The sequence below is a fragment of the Rhipicephalus sanguineus genome, chromosome 1, assembly GCF_013339695.2.
Source record: "Rhipicephalus sanguineus isolate Rsan-2018 chromosome 1, BIME_Rsan_1.4, whole genome shotgun sequence".
Classification (NCBI taxonomy): Eukaryota; Metazoa; Arthropoda; class Arachnida; order Ixodida; family Ixodidae; genus Rhipicephalus; species Rhipicephalus sanguineus.
Genome location: NC_051176.1, coordinates 132446504 through 132454132, shown reverse-complemented (window position 1 = coordinate 132454132; position 7629 = coordinate 132446504).

Sequence of the window (7629 nt, the reverse complement as noted above, 5' to 3'; positions counted from 1 at the left end):
TAATAGTTATAGCGTTTTTTGTATCGGTTCGTAATTCCATGGAGAACAGAGCCGTTAACGAGCACATCTGTAGCATGTGTATTATACATAACTGTACCTCTAAGCCCATCATTCAAATGCGTCTCATCTCCAGCCATGTCAGTGTTGTTGTGGAAGGCAAGCGCCCCGGAGCTCTCGCGCGACAGCGCATGCGTCAGACGAGGGACACGGCGCCCGACCACCTGCCACAGTGGCTCAGTGACTATGGAAATGCGCTGCTAAGTACGCGTGGACGCGGGTTCGATTCCCGACCTCGGCGGTCGCACATCAATGGGGGTGGGATGCAAAAACGTATCCGTGTTCTTTTAATTAGGTGCGTATTCAAAAAACACCGGGTGGTCAAAGCTAATCAGGAGTTCCCCCTGGGCCTCATGACCATGCCGCTGTTTTGACGAGCCAGAAATTCAATTTTTAACAGCGGAGCTGTTTATGCGGAATGTTTATGTCCGTGGCAAGTGCACAGAAATGATCATCATCATGAACCGGCACGCTGTCTCTGCTTCATCTCCCAGAACACGTGCGCCGATTTCTCCGATGTGGGATGCAATAACTCTGATGGGCGAGAGAACGAGTACAGAGAGAGAGAGAGAGAGAGAAAGAGATAGAAAAAATGTCTTGGCGAGGCGGGATTCAAACCCGCGTACCTACGATCCGAAGGCGAGCGTCTTAACCACTCGGCTATCCAGGCACGCCAGCAGAGTGTAGCATAGCCTTGTATAATATGTAGCAAGAGGGTGAGAAAGAGAAGTGAGGGTAAGGAGGAAGGAAAGGAGTATGGGAGAGAGTAAAGCATAGAATATAAAGTGTAAAGGCGTTTACTGACGGCACTAGGCGACGATGTGCAATGGCGACATTCACGACGGCGAGCAGACTCTCAGCACGAGGGGCGTGTCCTCAGAGAAGAGCGGACAACCGACTAGAAGGCGCTCGAGAGGACGACCCATTACAGAGTTCCAACGCTTCTCTACAAAAGAATGAAAAAGAGAAAATTGAGAGAAAGAAATGCAGAAAGAGAGAGAATCAAAGAAAGAGAAGAAAGAAATAGAGAGAGAGAAGGAAAGAGAGAAAGAGAAAGAAAGAAATATATAGAGAGGGAAATAAAGAAAGAAAGAGAGGAATAAATAAAGATAAAACTAAATAGAAACAAATAAGTCCTCCCAGCTCCACTCTTCCTTCAGGCTTGGCACCACTAGTGCGAAGCGGCGTTTTTGAAAGTCCGACCATCCCTGATCGCCAACCATTGCGTAACGTAATACTCCCCCCAAACATGCCCCGGCGCACGCATGCACAACTGCCTCTTCACAAAGCAAAAAAAAAAAAAAAAAACGCGGCCGATCCTCGCACTGTGGCATTCGATGTTTCGCGAAGCAGGCGTCGGGAAACTGGCTATATCACATTTCTGGCGTATTTAGCCAAACGTTACGGCGCGGACAGATGTGTTTGTACAAACATTCATGTTTTCGCACATGCGCACCATGTTAATGTAATGCAGATAGCAAGGTAATGAAACGACCACCATGGGATCACAATGGCACCTTGCCACGTATGTCACGGCGTACATGACAAGCATGCCATGCCATTGAAGTCATGACTTATCATTCATGTTTGTCATACAGTATTGTCCCTACATTTTCGATGGAGGCGGAAATGCTTGAGGCCAGTGTACTTAGATTTATGTGCGCGATAAAGAAGCCCAGGTGGTCGCAATTTCCGGAGCCCATATAATCATATCGTGATTTTGGGACGTTAAACCCCAGCAATTATTATTATTATTATTATTATTATTATTATTATTATTATTATTATTATTATTATTATTATTATTATTATTATTATTATTATTATTGCATGATATTCATGTCATGACCTGTTATTCATGGTCGTCATAGACTCAAGTCATGCTATGCCAACTTTCGCAAATATCAAGTTGACGACCAGGAGAGCTCCAAGATATTCTCATGTATGTGACGACGTCATGGCATGCATTAAATGATATTCATGTCAGGACCTGTCATTCATGTTCGCCGTACATTCATGTGAAGCAATGCCAATTTTGGCAAATGTCAAGTTATGTTATGGCCTGCCATTTCTGTGCCCATGAATGTTATGACCTGCGTACCTGTGCCCATGAATGTTATGACCTGCGTACCTGTGCCCATGAATATGTTCAACTGCCATTCATGTTCGCCATACACTCATGTCATGCAATGCCAATTTTGGCAAATATACATATATAGTTGACGACCACGAGAGCTCCAAGACGTTTTCATGTATGGGCGCCGTGACATGCATTATGTTATATTCATGTGACGATCCGACATTCATGTTCGCCATGCACTCATGTCATAACATGCAAATTTTGATATACATGAAATTAATGAGACGACCACGAGAGCACCCAGAATTAGATAGATAGATAGATAGATAGATAGATAGATAGATAGATAGATAGATAGATAGATAGATAGATAGATAGATAGATAGATAGATAGATAGATAGATAGATAGATAGATAGATAGATAGATAGATAGATAGATAAGATGCGGTCGAAATTGCTTTGGTTGGCCAAGAAGCGCATCGCACTTAAAAAAACAGGAGCTTCTCGCTGATGGTCATGTCATGGTTTCATATCTTCACTTGCAACAACTTCCCTGACATGACTATGACTAAACGTTATGTAATATTAGGTCGAGGATGTCGTACCTGTGCCCAGCTTCTGATAACCACGTACACAAGAGAACGATTCGTCACCGCTAAGCTTATTTTCTGCGCTGTCTTTGCGAGCTTTTGCTTTCCTCACTTGAAAGACGCGATTTGATTTCTGTGCCCGTATTGACAGCATTTAAACGAGACTCTAGAAGTTAACAGTAAATAAATAAATAAATAAATAAAGCGGGAGCGGCAGGGGCGTAGCCAGAAATCTTTTTCGGGGGGGGGGGGGGGGGGTTCAACCATACTTTATGCATGTTCGTGCGTGCGTTTGTATGTGCGCGTGTATATATACGGAAGCAAAACTGAAAATTTTCGGGGAGGGGGGGAGGGTTGAACCCCCCCCCCCCCCCCACCCCTCCCGGCTACGCCCCTGGGTAGCGGACAGTCAACTGTGAGCATAATTCTGTCAGCGGCGTCCGTCCAACTTATCGTTTCTACTGCACTCTGAAACTTTCCAGTGCATTCAAACAAAACTCCGAAGGCACTCTACTGGAGCACGATAAGATAAATGTTTGGGAGAAACAGGGCTTTTGTATAGGATACTCAAGAGCGCCCCCACAGTTATCAAGACCAGTTATCAAAGATGCTTACAGATTGTTGCGACGGACATTGGTCAGAGCACTGCTCCACACGTTCAAACGCGCCTCCGCTTCGACAGCTTCTACTCACTGTAAATACTATGAAGTCTGGTAATATAATGACTTACGCTTTGTGCTGTATTGTGCGCGTTCCTTCTGAACCAACGCTGAGCGTTATCGTTCCGTGAGTATGCCGTGTAGTTCTCACTATTTGGCCTTCTCCCTTTCACCTATTGAGCGATGCTACCGAGCGAGACGCATTGTTCTTATTAACTCCACTGATATAGCCTTGCATTGTGCTCTCGTATTTGTAGCCTACAAACGTTCTCTTGATACTAGTATATCGCACCAATGCTCAAGAACAATGCATCTTTCGATAATAAGATGGTCCTAGAAACCGAAGTACAATTTTAACCGTTGTTATAAACACTCATTTGTAGAAACTAACACTAATCACTCAAAAGATGCGTATGTAGTCGTAGATGTTTCATCAACGTTAAAGCAATGTGATCGGGAGCAAAGGTTGGACAATAATTTCTGGAGTTTTACGCGACAAAACCCCAATATGATTGTGAGGCACGCAGTAGCCATTGGGGTGACTCCGGATTATTGCTCACCATCTGGGTTTCAGCTAAATATAAGTGCACAGTTGTTCTTGCATTTCGATCCCATTGAAACGCGGCTGCAGTGGCCAGGGGAAGCAAAGGTTTAAACTCCAGACGAACCAAAACCGGACGTTCTAGCATCGATGTGGATGTGTTGCTTCGCACAAGCGGGCTGCACCACTTCATTTCAGGTACGCCGAGAAAAAACAAAAACAAAAAAACGTGTATTTGTTTGTTTGTTTATGTATTTTTTTTTGTTGTTCTTGTTGTTGTGGTGAGTTGACTAGTATAAACGAGATTCGTGGAGTTCAAATGTGTGAAATCTTGTCAAAGTGACTCTAATCTTCCTAACAAGCTGCTTAGTGTAGGAATGCGCGCCTCACTCGTCCTGCCCATTCGGGGGAAAGCTTAATTTTCCTCGCAAAAAAAAAAAAAAAAAAAAATGGGCAGCTACGAGCTATCGATGCGAAGACTGAGGTAACGACGGAGCTGGTGGCCCCTCTTCCTCACATATCCCTTTCCCACCCTTTTGCTACACATGTTATGCTTCACCTTCTCACCTCCTCCTCACCCTGACTGGCGTTTCCCATACCTTTCTTTTTCTTCTTTTACCATCTCTTTTTACTCTCACTGTCCCTTCAATCCCCAGTCCCCCGTGAATGTATCGGTTGAGGTGTCCCCACTTGAGAGACAGTTATCGTGCACTCTACACCCAATTTTCATTTTCATTTCCTTCTTCCTTTTAAGAATCAACCCCCCCCCCCCCCTTGCTATACCTTCTTGGCTTTTTGCGTGCCTTTCACTTGCCTCCTCGCTCAACCAGTTAATGCGGGAAGGCAACGGAGTTTTGCTAAGCTTAAACAGCTCCGCTGTTAAAAAATGGTACTTGCCAGATAGCTTCCTTACCGAAATTGCACATGTACTGTGAAATCTCAAGAAAGTGAATCTTTCGTCTGCCGTGGTGTTACAATGGTTACGGTACTCGGCTGCTGACCCGAAGGTCGCGGGTGCGAACCCGGCCGCAGCGGTCGCATTTCGGTGGAGGCGAAACGCTAGAAGCCCGTGTATCTGTGCGATGTCAGTGTATGTTTAAAGAACATCACACTGTCGAGATTTCCGGAGCCCTCCACTACGGCGTGCCTCATATCATATATCGTGATTTAATTTTGGCACGTAAAACCCCCGATATTAATAAAGTGACTCTTTTCCGAGTTTTTCGTTTCGGTTTTAGTTTCGTTTCACCGCAAAAAGTTCCGTTTCGTTTCTGTTCCGGAACGAAAAAAAAAAAACGTTCCGTAACGGTTCGTAACGGTTTTTTTTCTTTGTATAAAAAAGAAAGTATGAAAAAGGTAAAGCAATCATTAAAAAAAGCATTGGATTTGTGATGTAGTTACTTGCCCTCCACTTAAGAAAGTGGGACAAGGGTAAAACACGTTCTTCAGAGGAGCGGAAGTAACTGTACCACGTATTCCTACCAACTAGCATAAACCAGTATTCATTTCAGAGTCATAGTATTTATTTTCTCATAAGACAAATACGAATTTTTTTAGTTGGCTTAATTCTTTGTGTCAAGGGAGTGAGCACGATCGCAGAAGTAGCACGTCATTGAGTATACTCTCTGATGTGCGAGACCGCTGTTCTGATAACAAAGATCGCCAGGCCTGCGTGAAACACGCAGCAATTAAGTCACAGCAAAAGCTAGAAGAGCGGACTTTGTAGAGCCCGTTGTTATCTCTTGGGGCAACTAATACAAGTAAACATGCAACGTACCCACTACGTTATAAATCGTCGCAAGTTTTCTGAAGTAGCGAAGTTTGTTTGTTTGTTTGTTCCTTGCATTTGGCTCACACCCACACCGGGGGATTGGCCAAGAAGCCGGCGGTTACAGTCAATTGGAACATTGGGTTAAAAAAGAAAATCAGGGAAAGGGAAAGGTGGTATTTTTCAAGTAGAATAAGGTGATTCTCGTGATACGAGAAAAGGAAATAACGAAATAAATAAGATTTTGTTTTCGGGGAAAGGGGATGGGAAACAATAAATTGATAAACAAAGGATTAGCAAGGAAATCTCATCGTGTCAATCAGGAATTCGCAGAGGGCCCCGCAGACGTTCCTTTTACTGAATTCCAATGAAGCATATATATATATATATATATATATATATAGGACGATGGGTAAGGAAAGGTGGAGTACACGGCGCGGAAAATTGAAAATTGTTTTTTTTTTCCTGCGCCTTAGCGCTGAGTTTTTGTTTGCATGACTATAATCCAACTAGTCGAATGTGCAGTCTAATCTTGTTCTCACACACACACACACACACACACACACACACACACACACACACACACACACACACACACACACACACACACACACACACACACACACACACACACACACACACACACACACACACACACACACACACACACACACACACACACACACACACACACACACACACACACACACACACACCACACACACACACACACACACACACACACACCACACACACACACACACACACACACACACACACACACACACACACACACACACACACACACACACACACACACACACACACACACACACACACACACACACACACACACACACACACACACACACACACACACACACACACACACACACACACACACACACACACACACACACACACACACACACACACACACACACACACACACACACACACACACACACACACACACACACACACACACACACACACACACACACACACACACACACACACACAGGGGCCGCTCACTCTATGTCATAAATCAGTTTCAGTCAGCGCGTCCGCCTCCCTCGATTCGCTTCGTCTTGTGCACTGCTGCAGTTAAAGAACACAACAAGTGTAACCGCGGCGACGAACTTTCTACCGACGAAAGAGGTTTCGTCAGTGGTCGCTGCAGTCCGCTTTTACCACGTGCCGGCAGCAGCTGGCACGCTCTACATAGCAGGCGCTCTTCGCTTCGTCCCGTGTACGACCGCAAGTTCCTTTCCGCTGTCACAGAAGACCACGCACACCGTCAACGGGGGAAAAAAAAAAGAATGTGTTACCGTATTCTTCGTTACTGTTTCCGTTAGCAGAAGCATTCTTTCACGTTTATAACTACATTTTCATAAATATTACATTTTCTTTTTCCTTGTAAGTTATATTCTACTGCGTTATCGCTTCTTTTTATAAGCTTTTATATATTTTGTAAGATGTGTAGTGTGCCCTCCTTTGCTACAAATTCGGTATCTCACATGTGAATTTATGCTGCATGTGCATCACACTGTAAAACGTTTCGTTGTTGTAAACATGTTACACGGAGGAAATGTGGCACTTCTGTTTATCAGTGTTTTTTTTACAGTATTTGTATGACGCTATTGTAACTGCAATCTAGTTGCTTTCTTTTCGTCATTATTTGTTTTGCTACAGGTTGTACTTTGTCATTTCTTGTCCGTACAATTACCGCACGCTGCTCTAATATTCTTTTATGTGCACTACTTAAAAGAAGTGCCGGCACCTTGACGTTTTTTTTTTTTTTACTTTGGGACCTCCTGATAATTTACTTAATACATATAAACCGGTCATTGTGCTTGGGACCAAGAAAAATAAACTTGAACTCAGTGTCGCCACAAAAAGCATACAATCATAAGCGTCTGTTACAGGGGAG